Source organism: Trachurus japonicus, chromosome 5 (assembly GCF_045865225.1).
Source record: "Trachurus japonicus isolate A0001 chromosome 5, Traja_1.0".
Classification (NCBI taxonomy): domain Eukaryota; kingdom Metazoa; phylum Chordata; class Actinopteri; order Carangiformes; family Carangidae; genus Trachurus; species Trachurus japonicus.
This window is the reverse complement of record NC_140911.1, coordinates 6670191-6684184: the sequence shown is the minus strand read 5'-3', so window position 1 is coordinate 6684184 and position 13994 is coordinate 6670191. Positions and strand designations below refer to the sequence as shown.

Genomic DNA, 13994 nt, shown 5'->3' with positions numbered 1-13994 from the left:
GAGGAGCATATTCATGGCTACGCGTCGTATCTACCTGCTTATGAATACGAGAGGAGAGGAGAGGAGAGGAGAGAGAGACACCAGCCAGGAGCTATTAGCTACTTTAATCTGCTGACGAAATAAAAGAATCATACATCTAAAGATTCATCTCGGCTTTGCATGTAAAACCAGCAGAAATAATGTCATTTTGAACAACTCTCCCTCTTTTTTTTTTTTTTTTCCCTAAATATCTATCCAATCAGGGTGCGTGAAAAGCCCCATTCAGGTTGGGCTCTTATAAAAGTTTCATCTTATTACACTTTCCAACTTCTCTTTTCATTATCCCTATAACGGCAGATGAAGAAGAAAAAAAAAAACCAATGGTTAAAATTGAGAGGTAGCCATACAAAAAAATTAAATAACCATGATAATTAGATGTAAAGATATTATAATTCCTTTAACAGGATGCATAGAAACTGCTGCTCGACAATATTTGCCCTAATTGCTAGAATTATCATATTAACCAGTTACCATTTGAGTAAGTTGATTAAAAAATTGATTATTCGTCTATTTCTTTTAGGAGTTTCTTAATCAAAATCTAACATCCTTGAAAAATTAATTTGAAGCCGTTTCTTATCAGTTAATTAAATCGGGTTGGAAGTCATTTTTTCTGCGCGGCATGATTAGAACGGTTCTGTTCTCTTCTGTTCAGACACCATGACGTTAGAGGGGGAACTTTTCACTGTCTCATCAAACATTCACAGCCACAAGAATAGGACTTCTTTGAAGGGCCCGCCGACTTTTTTTTTTCTCTTCTTCTTCTTCTTCTTCTTCTTCTTCTTCCAAACCTCTGCCTTTCTGATAAATTGCGCTATACCCAATAGATCTTTCTTTCTCGTTAACACATTCTCATTAACGGAAAGCGAAAAGAGAGGGGAGGGGAAGAGGGGAAGAGAAAAGAGGGGAGGTGGAGGTGGAGGGGGGTGGGGGGTGGGGGGCAGTGTGGAGAGGCAAAGGGGAGTGTGTGTAGGGGGGAGGGGGGGAGTAAAGGAGGGAGGTGGTGGTGGGGAGTGGTTGGAAACAAGAGGTGGGAAAAACAAGGCAGGAAAAAAAAAATCTGAGAGTGGAATGGAGAAATGAAAATGAATGCACTGATAAAAAATGTCAGTTACAAGATGAGGAAATTGAAACGATATAAACACACACATGCACACGTACTGTACTGTACTGTAGGTAACGTACACACAATGTTGCCTAGGTGACAGCCTTGGGGCGGCCTGAGCCGAGACTAAACATCTAAAGTCAGAGGCTAAAACACAAGCTGCTGTTACCAAACATCTGTCTGAATAGAAGCTGCTCTCCTTAAGTCTGATTCTGTAATAACACACCTGCAAACTGGATCTGACAGGTGCAGCAGGTGAAGGTGGGCTCTCCTGACACACACACACACTCACACACACACACACACACACACACACACACACACATATATATCTATTGTAATAGATTTGATTTGGTTCAATATCAATTCAAATGTGCAGCTTTAAAAACTACACATCAGAGGGTGACTTCACCTCAGAAAACTAGTTTTCTATTTCTGGAAGAAGACTAATTATAAAGCTCTGCCCCTGGGAAAGAAAAGCCCCTCTTGAAGGAGAGAGAGAGAGAGAGAGAGAAGGAGGGAGGGAGGGAGGGGGAGGGAGAGAGTCCATTCAGCACCGGCATCAGTGGAATATAAGTTTGTCTCTCTCTACTTGAGCGAGCAGCGGAGCAGAACCGAACAGATACAGTGCTCTCCACTCATCTGTCCATCCCCCGGCTCCTCAGGGGGGGAGTGAAGGGAGGTGTGGAAGGATTGGAGAGGGAAGAAGGGAGGAGGGAGAGAGGGGGATTGAAGAGAAGAATTAAAAGGAGAATCATTGAGGATACAGAACAGCAGCACGATGAGTCTCTCTCTGATTGGATAATGAATAATTATTAGGGCTCGGCCAGCGAAGTTACGCAGAAATATCAGCTCGTCAACAGCCAATCAACACGCTCTCCCTCATCAACCAATCAACCCCCCCCCCCCCCCCCCCATCCCTCCCCTCCTCACCCAGCCAGCTTCTACAGTATTTGCTCTTCCATCTGCCTCTCTTCCCATATCTCTCTCTCTCTCTCTCTCTCCTTTTCTCTTACAACAACGTCACGTCGCTCCGTCTTCGCTACAGCTGCCCTCATCTTCCTCCATGGGAGACGGAGAATTCTCAAAGCCACAATTACCGCACAGAACTATCAATTTCCCCTTCAATTAACCCTGTGGGAAGAAAGAAAGAAAGAAAGAAAGAAAGAAAGAAAGAAAGAAAGAAAGAAAGAAAGAAAGAAAGAAAGAGGGGGGACGATCCAGGGAGAGGACGGACGGACGGAGAAGAGAGCCGAGGAAGTAAGGAAGGGGGATGACGACGAGAGATTCAAATTTGGGATGAAGAGGGGCCACCTTGGTCCAACACCCCCCTCCTCCTCCCCTCAGGGTGCAGTCATGTGTTTGGGATGATGAGGAGGGAGAGAATTACACCTCCTCAGGATGAACTTGACCCCACCACCAGAGGTCAAACAAGTTACTATACAGCACAGGTCCCACTCCCAACACCCCCTCCCCCAACCCCTCCACTCCCCCCCCCCATAACCCTCCATCCTCATTACCAGCAAATAGGCCCATGCAGCCACTGTTGCACTAATGCAGACTGTATGTTAATAACCACCAGTGCACCTTGTGCTCCATTTAAGTCTTGAAAAAGATCAAATACACACTAATAAGGGTCGAAAAAACTATTTTATTCCACCTGGAGCCCAGTAATGTCTTTCATAAACAAACTTAAAACTCTCCCTGATAACTCATCAATCCACTGGTACTAGGCTACAGTACATCCTGAAGGGTGATGATGATGATGATGATGTTGCATGCATAGCAAACACTGCCTCCTCATTTATTCTCAAACTTGACTGTCAAATTACCTACTTCCACTTTTTTCTTTTCTTTCTGTTAATTTCTTCATACATGTTGAATGATACCTTTACCTGTCAAGATCATAACCTTTATTTATTTATTTACTTATTTAATTCCCTTAAAATGGGATGCACTGGATGTTGTAGGTGGGTTTGGGTGTTTGTTTGTATATGTGTTCTGAGAAAAATCAAAAATATTGTCTTTTTATATTACTGTCTCTTTGTACCTTGTTCTCAATAAAAAGATAGTTGAAGAAAAAAATAAAAATAAATAACCACCAGTGCTCAAACCACAGTGTGGGGCTGTCGAAAAACCTAAGAGAAGAGACAGACAAGGAGAGAGGGAGAGAGGGAGAGAGAGGGGGAGGGAGGAGGAGGAGGAGGAGGATGGGAGGCAGGAGAGGAGGAGGAGGAGAGGAGGAGGGCGAGGAGAGGGGGAGAGGGGGATGAGAAGAGGGGGCGTGAGCCAGGAGTTGTGTTTCTTAGATCAGCGGCCGCAACAACGGAACGGACGACTGTGACGGCATGCTCCTCTCTGTGCTCTGCTCCCCTCTTCTCCTCCTCCTCCTCCTCCTCTTCTTCTTTTTTTCTGGTTTGCCCCCCTCCTCTCCCCTTCTCACCTCCCTCCTTCCCTCCCTCCTTCCCTCCACCCACTCGCTGGAGCAAACCCCTGGGGGAGCCGCTCAACCAAACCAAACCCAGCCTTCAGCAAAGTTTCGCAGAGGGGCGAACTTTTCACAAAAGCCCCCAGAAGCCGAACGCCTGCCTGACACCGCCGAGCGTTGCAGGGTTTCATTGCCACTCACCCTCCCTCATGTCCTCCTCTTTTTTCTTTCTTTTCTTTTCTTTTCTTTCTGTCTTTTTCTTTTTTTTTGTACTTTAGTCCTTCGTTCCTCCTCCCTCAGTCCCCTCCCTCGTTTATGCCGACTACTTTCTGAGGCTAACGCACAACTGTTCCTGACTGACCTTTAGACAATGGGAAACCTGCAGCAGAAGAAGTTGCAGATTAGGGTCGACACAGGTTGCACACACACACAGACAGACACACACACACACACAGGGCAGCGCTGACCTTCATTGGGCAAATCAGAATCAGCGTTGTGGCGTCTGTTAATCCAACAAGCCCAATGGCTGCAGCTTTTTGAACCTCGGTAATAAATGTCCTCAAGTCCCTGAAGAACAACATCCCTGTTTTCTCCATTAGCTACTTTTCTGATTGTAAATACTTCAATGAAAAACCGTCGTTACTGGAAATAATGAGAAAAAACACAAAGCAAAAAATTTTTTTTCGGATTTTGTTTCTTGTCATTTGTTGATTTCTGTCGCTGAATCGTGACTAAAATCTCTTTTTTTTTCTTTTTTTTTGAACGCAGCATGGCACAATCTTTTTGTCCAGGGACAAGTAGCTGCGCCAACAAAACACTGCATTCAATTTTCATTACAATCACAAAATGGACTGAGCAAAAAAAAAAAAAAAAATTATCATCATAATTCTTACGCTGAATGTTCTTCTTTTGAGAGTCGATTTAATATTTACAACTGAGAGAATGATCAGGAATATGAATGGATGTACTCCAGCCACCGCCGTCCTCTACATTTAAATCAAAATACCTTACGTAACAAAACTTTCAGTGATGTTTTCACAAAAAAAACATTTTTTTTAGTCATTTTATCACACATTCAAAGTAAATAAATGGACACACAGCTCGCGAGGGGGCTATTGATCGACCTGGCATTGAGTCTTGGCATCTCAGTCATTGAGAATAAATGATTCCTATTGAAACGAGAGGCCTGAGGAGAGAGGGAGCAAATGTTGGAGGTAAACTGTGATGACAGCTTGGATGTAATGAAGAGGCTGAGGGAACACAGAGCCGTGATAATTAGAGACAACAGGCATGACAGGGAGAGAGGAGAGGAGGAGAGAGGGAGAGAATAGAGGGAGAAGGAGTAGATGGATAGGAGAAAGTGTAACAGAAGAAGGAGGAGGAGGAGGAGGGAGGAAAAGAGAGAGACAGCGAGTGTTGAGTCCTTCACATTGAGTGACTATTGGAGCTCCGACAGGGAAAAGAACACTTTCCGACCAACCACCGACCAGAAATGAAGGCAGCCCTGGCAACTGCAGGCACGCATGCTGTGTGTCTGTATGTGTGTGTCTGTGTGTGTATGACCTCATGAGTGACACACAAACATCTTCCCTGACAACTGATTGGTGGAGCCGTGTTCAGAAAAAATGGGGGAACGAACCGACTGTTTGTATCAAAACTAAACAGAAAAGAAAAGTGATAAAATATTCTGTTTTCACTTCACATAATGTTTTTCTTATAAGTGGAAATGTGAGTTTAAACACTGCATTGTGTCTTTGTAGATACTGAGGAGCAGTCAGAATGTGACAGCAGTATATTTCACTTATGCTTTTCTCTTTTAAGCCAGAAAAAAATAATAATTGTAATAATTTGTTAGAAGCAAATGTAGTCTATTTTTTTTCTTCATGTTTCAACTTAAATTGATGCATTGAACTTGAAAAAGAAAAAACTATAGTCTAAGAAAAAAAAAACAACAATGACAAAACATTAATTAATAGTGAATCTGATAACACTATACATTTGAACAGGATCATATGCAGACTGTGGGAATAATTGGAAAATGACGTCGGCTTGAACTTTAAAGAGCGGCGGTGAAAACAGTCCCAGCGACACCGAGCCACACTGCTCACTGCTCCACTGCTGCAGCTCCTCTTCTCTTTTTGTTTTTCAGCTTTCGCTCTCTCTCTCTGCTTTCCTTCCCTCTCACCCTCTGACCGGCTTTCTGCCGACAAACAGCTAAGGCTGCTTCAAAGGCCAACGGCCCGCAGTGTAAACACACACACACACACACACACATGCACACACTGGCTCCTCTCTCCTCAGGAACATGAGAGCTGGCTCTAATTCACAGGCTGGTAAAGCTGTGGTGGACAGCAATCTTGATCTGGCTGGATTAGGCTACTTTTATTTCCCCGAGAGCGACGGAGGAGAGGAGGAGAGGAGGGAGGGAGGGAGGGAGGGAGGGAGGGAGGTGGGTGTGTGCATGGGGGGAGGAGGAGAGAGGGAGGGAAGGAGGGCTCAAATCCTTCTACAAATGTCAGACAACGACCGGTGACCAGAAGTTGCAAAGACACACACAAGCTCACACACTCATAAACACTCGCGCAAAAAAAAAAAAAAAAAAAGCCCAAAGTGCCACCAAGAAAAAAAAGAGACTCATCACTCTCCGTCTCATCAGGCTGTGGAAGAGGGGGATGAGGGGGCAACGAGGGGAGCAAAGGAGGAGGAGGAGGAGGAGGACTGGGGAGGGAAGGAAGGAAGGAGGGGAGTGAGGAGAAGAGCGGAGGGGTGGTTGGGTGGTTGGGTGGTTGGGTGGTGGGGGGGGATTACACAATTATTCAGATAACAGCTGGGAATAATCTAGTGGCAGATGTCTCTCGGTCAACAATGCCCACCGCACACGAGCGTGCACGAGAGTGTGCACGTCGTCCACTCTGACGGCTGACGAACCAGCTCCAGATCCACTACACCCATTAAAAAAAATCAGCCTGAGATCCAAATGAAACTATCTATTTGAAAAAAATAAAAAATAAAAAATAATAGAGTCTGTTTTTCCTCCTGAACAGTGAAACGTCTTTCTTTTTTCTTTTTTTAAAATAATAAAATAAAACGGACACAAGTTTGGAAAGTGACGACTTGTTTGCTTTTCTTCTCCTCCGACAGCCGTCTGAAAAACAAAACCTAAAACCTGAGGAATTCTGGTCCGAGGAGGAGAGAGGTGCAGGGTCAGCCGGTGATTGACAGTTAATTGTGGTTGCACATGCACACACACACTCCCGCTCTCTCCCTCTCTCTCTCTTACACACACAGAGAGAGAAAAAGCAACAGCATCCTCCGTGTCAGAGAGCGATCTCCAAGACTCCCGTCCCTGTCCTCCCTCTGAAAGGCCACTATAGAAGCCATAGAGTCTGCAGCTCCCCGCTGTGTACAGCCTCTTCACCTCGACACACAGCAGACAAGAAGAAGAGGAAGAAGAAGGAGAAGAAGGAGAAATAGAAGAAAAAGAAAGAAAAGGAGAGGGAGGAGATGGTTGAAACCTCGTACGGCTAAAAGTGACGTCTGAATCTCTTCCAGAAGTTTTGGAAAAAGTAAATTCCCAAGCTCTTTCTCTTTTCTTACATTAACAAATCTTTCTCCTCAGTGGAGGAAGAGGAAGAGGAAGAGGAAAAGGAGGAGGAGGAGGGAGGGAAGACGGGCGGCCTAACCCGAGCCGGTGGCGAGAGCGAGCTCTGTCAATCTGTCAGCCCAGGCAGCCTATTGTGATGTGGTTTAACACTGGTTAACAGCTCGTCCTGTCAGGGGATGGATCATCCCGCCGCGCCTCACATGCTAATAGCTTAAGTAGGCATCCCATGTCCCCCGGAACTAATACCACAAATACTAATACCATAAAAGAGCCGTGGTGGTGGTGGTGGTGCTGCACGCCGGCGCCGGCCTCACTTTCGCCTGCCTGCGTTCTTCTAGCACAACATCCCGATACTCTACGGATTAGAAAACATAATGAGATGCATTTAAACGGTTATTATAGCCACCGCCGCGGTTCAGGATGGCAAAGGAAGCGGGGGGGGGGCACGCAGGGGCGAAACGCCGGGGCGAAGAAATTCAAATGTTCTGATGCAAATCAAAAACTTAGAGGGGAAAAAAAAGAAAAAAAAAAAAAAAAGAAGAAGTAGAAGAAAAACGCTGAAATAAATCAGATTAATGGTGGACGTGATGGAGAGCGGAGGTGTTGTGATTGGTGTCAGTTTACATCAGTTAGCTCAGAGGAGTGGGAGATAAAAACTGATTTGACTTCAGGCAGGTTGCAGTTGAGTTTATGGACCTGGAAGTGAATCCCTCCTCCTCCTCCTCCTCCTGTTCTTCCTCCACTTCTTCTCTGAATCTCAGCATTTTATCAGAGCCTCCGCTCGTCCGCTCGGCAGATTTTTACCGCCGCAGCAGCACGGACAAACGAGCACTCAAGAGCTGTGTAACGCTTCTCTACAGTCAGATGGTTTATGAAATATGTGTGTGTCTCTCCCTGTCTGTGTGTGTAGCTGCGCCTCACAGCTGTCACCTACCCTTCACAGCCATCCCTCCCTTTTTCAATACACATTAAAGCAGCGCTGCAGAAACTTTAGTCACATTGTTGTTTCTGAGCGGAGCGTTCCACTGATCCGCTCCCTCGGTTCCCTCTCCGCCGCGACGCTCGATTGACGGCTGCCCTGTCAGTTTGTCGCAGCACTTTAGAAAACACCAACGGCTCTCTGATGAAGTGCTTACAAAAAGGTCATAGGGTGGAGGCGATGGAGAGGAGAGGAGAAGAGGAGGAGGAGGAGGAGGAGGAGGAGGAGGAGGAGGAGGAGGAGGAGGAGGAGGAGAAGCCGACTACTGCGAGCGGGAGGCAGAGGGAGAGAGAGAGAGAGAAAAGGAAAAAAGGCAGACGGGACAGAGTGAAGGAAAATCCATAACACAAATACAGCTGTCAGAGGCGATGCAGAGTTAGCAGGGGACACAATGACCGATGAAGACGCTGCACTCCAACACAACAGGCGTCCTCTCACTTCACACACTTCTCTCTACACACAACACAACACACACACACTCGGCCACAGCTCGGGTGGTTTTCCTGCTTTCCACCGACCAACCATCTCCTGTCGCCCTCTAACCTGGCTCAGGATGCTCTGACTGAGACTCTGTCCCCTCTGTCTTTAACATTAAAAACGGGATCTCTCCTACTACAGCCACAGCCCCTCTCCTCCTCCTTCCTCCTCCTCCTCCTCCTCCTCCTCCTCCTCCTCCTCTTCCCAGCTCCAGCTCCAGCTCCAGCCATGGCCTCAGGTGCCAAGCGCACTCTGGAGAGGCTGATCTAATGCTTCCTCAGCTATAATGACCCACGCCTAAAACCTCCTTTTCCCTCTCTTCATACACTCTTTCACTCATATGTTCTATCTCTCTCTTTCTCTTGCCTTCCTTTAACCCCCACCCCCCCCATCCCCCCTCCTCCCCACCACCCTCCTTTGCCCATAGGAAACAGTCTCTTCCGCTCTGAGCTGTTGGGTCACTCCTTCCCACATCCATCAGCTGTTAATGGGCCGGTGGTGTTCTGTGCGGAGCTGGAGAAGAAACATCTACCGAGCCGACCTGCCTCCCAGGCTTCCCGTCTTTCTTTCCCTCTCTCTTTCTCTTTCTCTCTATCCTTCTTTCTTTCTCTCTCTGTCTCACACATACATAGAAAAAAAAAAGCTCATCTGAAAACGCACAGACATGTTAATGACCACGGGGCTAAACCACTGTGTCAGGCGAAATGATTACCTTATCAATCAGAAGGGGAGGGAAAAGTGCGCAGATTTTTTAAAGAAGAAGACGAGGAAGAAGAACCACGTACGCAATGACAGCTCATTCAGAAAAGACACAAAAGGCCCCGAAAGAAAAAGGCGACAAAAGACAACAACTGTCTCACAGGTGGTCAAGCTTCTTCCACCTCTCTCCTCTTTTTCCCCCTCTCTTCTCTTCTCTTCTCTTCTCTCTCCTGCAACTTTTTTTTTCCTCCTCCGTACAACGACGACGACACCACCACCACCACCGCCTTCTGACCCGTCATAAAAACACATCTCATCTTTGAAAAATGTGCGGGATTTATTTTATGCACACACAGACAGAGAGACACACACACAGACACACACACACACACACTCACTCGCAAGTATTCAGCCCTCAAGTTCGCCTAAATAACCGGTTCAATTAGAACCACATGTATAATCAGGCCTCAGTCTAAAGCAATGTGGCGGCAGTTTCACTGTGCAGTCAATCACTTCAATACACAACCAGCAGAACATTCCCCCACTCGCAGGGCCGGCCGTGTATAATAACACCTTCATTTAATCCATTAATCATTAATAATATTTTAAAGAGGTAACAAGCCATAATTGCTTTAGTAATCGTATTTGCTGATTTCACATGGAGATGTGTAGAATTTCTTTTTCCACCTGATTTTTTTTTTAAAATCCAATGGAAAAGGAACTATTTTATTTCACACACACAAAAAAAACAAAATAAGACACACTAAATTCAACAATGTTTCATTTTAACAAATAATTACACAGCTGTTACAGCCTTTTTCCACGTTTCAAAAGGCCAACACACATGTTCAGCCCAGTTCGAAACGCGCACACGCTACAATAACGGCAGCTTCAGGACCAACACTTGAAATTATTCCATTTAAAAACACGCTCTCTCTCCGGCACTGAATGATTTTTTTTCTCCTGTCTTTCTTTCTTTTCTTTTTTTTTTTTTTTTTGCTTTTGCTTTTCTCAAAGCTTAAACCATCTAAAGGATATTGAACATTTAACCATTTCAGCTTTTAATGCACTAAGTGCTGCCAATAGAAGTAAACCAGTGTGAGTATCTATCACAGGTCAAAGCCCTACATGTATAGCAGTGTCGTATACGGCTGCTCTTCAACATCACTTTGGAGCCAGGAGCCCACTCAGACTTGTGGGTTTTTTGGGAAAAGCAGGAGGGTTTTTAATGAAGAGAGAGAGAGAGACGGACTGGGCGAGCCATGAAAAAGCTACCGACGCACATCAGGACATTTAAAAACTTCAAATACTGTCCATTTTTCACTCAAGCAGGACAGGTGAATTGAGAAAAAAGCACTCACACATACACACACACATTCCCGCACTCACTCTGATAGATATATATATAAATATATCTTCCACACATACGTTTCACACACGCACTGGTGCTGGAGCTACAAGGACTCTCTGAGTGAGTTTATGGACTAACACAATCATGTTGGTGGCTTTTAATCACGCTGAAGGGGTTTTAAAGCACATGAGATCCACGGCCATTATTGCCTCGTCTCTTTTGAGACGGCCTCACACACAAGACTCCATGCAGTCACACCCCGGCAACACTCAACACTCACACACACAGGCAACACGGGGGCCGAGCTGAGCTGAAAATCATCATACAAAGTAATGTGTCAGTAGAAGCAGAAGAGAAACAACGGAGAACAGACAGAGTCCTGAAAGCTGATAAAAATCAGCACGTACATGAGCGACTCTTACAAACAGTGAAAGAAAACAGGACATGGAAAAGACACAGCTGTCGAGAGCACAGAGAGAAAAAAAAGCAAACAGGGGGAAAAAAGTGTTGAAGCAAAGTCAGATGAAAAAAAAAAAGAAAGAGGTGGCAAACACACACACACAATAGCCGACAGGGAAAAGAGAGAGTTTATCTGTGTGTGTGTGACACCTCTGGCTTCCTGCACACACACACACACACACCCCCAAATCACTATACTTCTGCCTCTCAAACACTCTTTTGTTTCATTGTCTCCTATTATATTTTCATGAAAAGAGGCTCTGCCACTGATGAGATATGAGGCTATCAAGCAGATATGATAACTCCACACTGCTGGTAAAAAGCTGCATGTTTGAACAGAAGTAGAAAATAAAATAAAAATAAAAACTAAAAAGACTCTTTTCTGTCTTTCAGAAGCAAGTTTCCCATCAGTTTTATTCTAATTATAAATACATAAATAATATTATTCTATAGACATCTATATTGTACCGACAGGCTGAGAGATCTGAGACACTGAGCAGCTGTAAAAATCTGATTACAAAAAAAAGGAAAATCAACATGGATTTATTATTAGGATTTAAGGAAAATCATTTGCATATTAATAATAATAATAATAGATAAGTGTATGGAAAAGATTAAGTGTGTAATTATTTTTAACAATTTACAGCTGCTGTGAATTTAAAACCACATGGTCTCAGTTAAAATGAACAAATGTTAAAATTGTATTATTTCAATAATCCAACATGAGGCTCTGTGAAGCTCACACTGTAACAGTAAAAAGATTTTTTTTTTTTTTTAATTTTAATGAAGGCTACAACTTAAGTGTAATTCATCTGGGTGGAGTAAACCTTTCTTTTTTTTAAATTTCATTCTGCATCTGCATTTCTACACTTCACATCATCATCCTCATCCTCAGCAACAGCAGCACATACACACACACATTCACAAAAAAAAAAAAAAAAAAAAAATACCTGCTTTCCGATGTGACACCAGAAAATCTGACAAGGTCATAAAACGTGATGAAGAGCTTTTTCATTCCCGCTGAATCTTCTATTAAAGTGCAATTAAAAGTGTGTCATCGCGTCGCTGCGGAAATGCCAGCACAGAGGAGGACAGGTGGGGCGGGAGGGGGGTGGTTGTGTATGTGTGTATGTGTATGCGTGTGTGTGTGCGTGTGTGTGTGTGTGCGTGTGTGTGAGGAGGGAGGTTAGGGGGGTGGTAGGACACACACACACACACACACAACAGGAGAGAGAGAGAGCAAGAGCGAGAGAAGGGGGGTGGAGGGGGGCAAAGGGGGGGAAACACACAGTAAATAAAATTCATTATGCCAAATGCCCCGGCGCCCATCAATCACGGAGCAATAATGCCCGTGTCAGGGTGCTCACCCACACGGCCCTGTATGCCTTTCTCTCACTGACAGACAACTAACAGCAATTAATTGTCATTTCATCTCTCTTCTTTTTTTTTTTTTTTTTTTTGTTGTTGTCGTCTGCATCTTTCCATCACGTGTTGGATGGGATGTTGAGCTGCTCTTTGATATTTGATGATGACAATGATGATGATGCTAATGATGGGGAGTTTAGTGAGAAATAAAAACTATAAAGAGGAACAACAATAACTCCACCTCTTAAACTGTGACGAGAAGAGAATTAAAACTGTTAATCTCATTATGAAATTATGTTCTCTTTTTTTTTTTTAAAAAGGAAGTTTTTTTTTCTTTTAGAGAAAAACCCTCCTCCTCTGTGGTGTTTGGCCTCCTCTCATGACGAGGGAAAAGAAGGAAAAACATGGGTCACGCCGAGGTTCAGACTTCAACCCCCTCAATTTCTAAATTTACACCGAAGTCAAGTCGAACAATACAAAGATCTACAATAGATTTTTTATTGTATTGTCACTGTGTATTTATTGTTATTATTTTTATTCCCAATTGGAGGATTAGAAGAAAGGGAAAAGGACTGTTAAAAGCTGCAGGTTTGATGCGTTTAATGTTCACGTTAAAAACCCGGAATTAAAAGTTTTGTTTTTTTAAACTGTGCAACTTTCCTCGGTGTCCGGGTGTTAAAGCCTATAGTGAGTGTGAGTGTGTAGCCTATGAGTGTATGTGTGTGTGTGTGTGTTATCCTACTGTTATTTATTTAATCCGCTCAGATTGTGTGTGTGTATGTGTGTGTGGAGAGACAACAGGACTCAGTGAGGTCACATCACACAGCGCGGCCGCAAAATTTAACTAAAAAGCGTCAGAAGAGAAAAGTCTCCTGTCCTCTGTAGCCTATACTGTCTGTCCACATCAAAGCCTCTTTCTCTTCTCTCTCTTCTCTCCTCTGCACCTTCACACACTCACACAGCTCTGGTTTAATTCTAAACGCCATTGTTTCAATGTCAGAAACAAAATTTCAACTTCAAAAACCAGAAAGAAAGGGGGGACATGGAGACAGTGTGTTGTTTTTCACAACGCTGAGCTGAACAGGTTTTTTTCTTTCTTTCTTTCATTTTTTTTTTTTACTTTTCTTTACAAAGCGATGACCACAGACATTTCAAACGATTCTCAGGCGGCTGCGTAAAATTATCAGCACGTTAAACCTGCGTCCGTGTTTATTATCAAATCCCTTAACAAGCGGGGACGCGGTGTTAAAGTTTGCTGCCTCCGTTCAGGATCCATTCACTCCCACAGGATCCTCAACTTCTTTTTTCTTTTCTTTTTTTTAACATAGGAGCTGGAGGACAATGACACTTCACGGTGTCTCCACCACCGGCCCCGGGTCTCCAGCCCCGTCTCATCATCAATTACACCACCACATTTCTACCACTAATAAACCTGCATTCAAAGAAACGTGGAGTTCTTTTCTTTCTTTTTAAAAAAAGACTCTGGGTGTC

The 13994-nt window shown here is 44.2% G+C and overlaps 1 protein-coding gene across 4 annotated transcripts in view; it reads right to left on the bottom strand.

The window, feature by feature from the left end:
- The window catches only part of foxp4 (forkhead box P4), a 111585-nt gene that overhangs the window by 86724 nt on the left and 10867 nt on the right, over positions 1-13994 (bottom strand). The gene's annotated exons all lie outside the window — the stretch shown is intronic.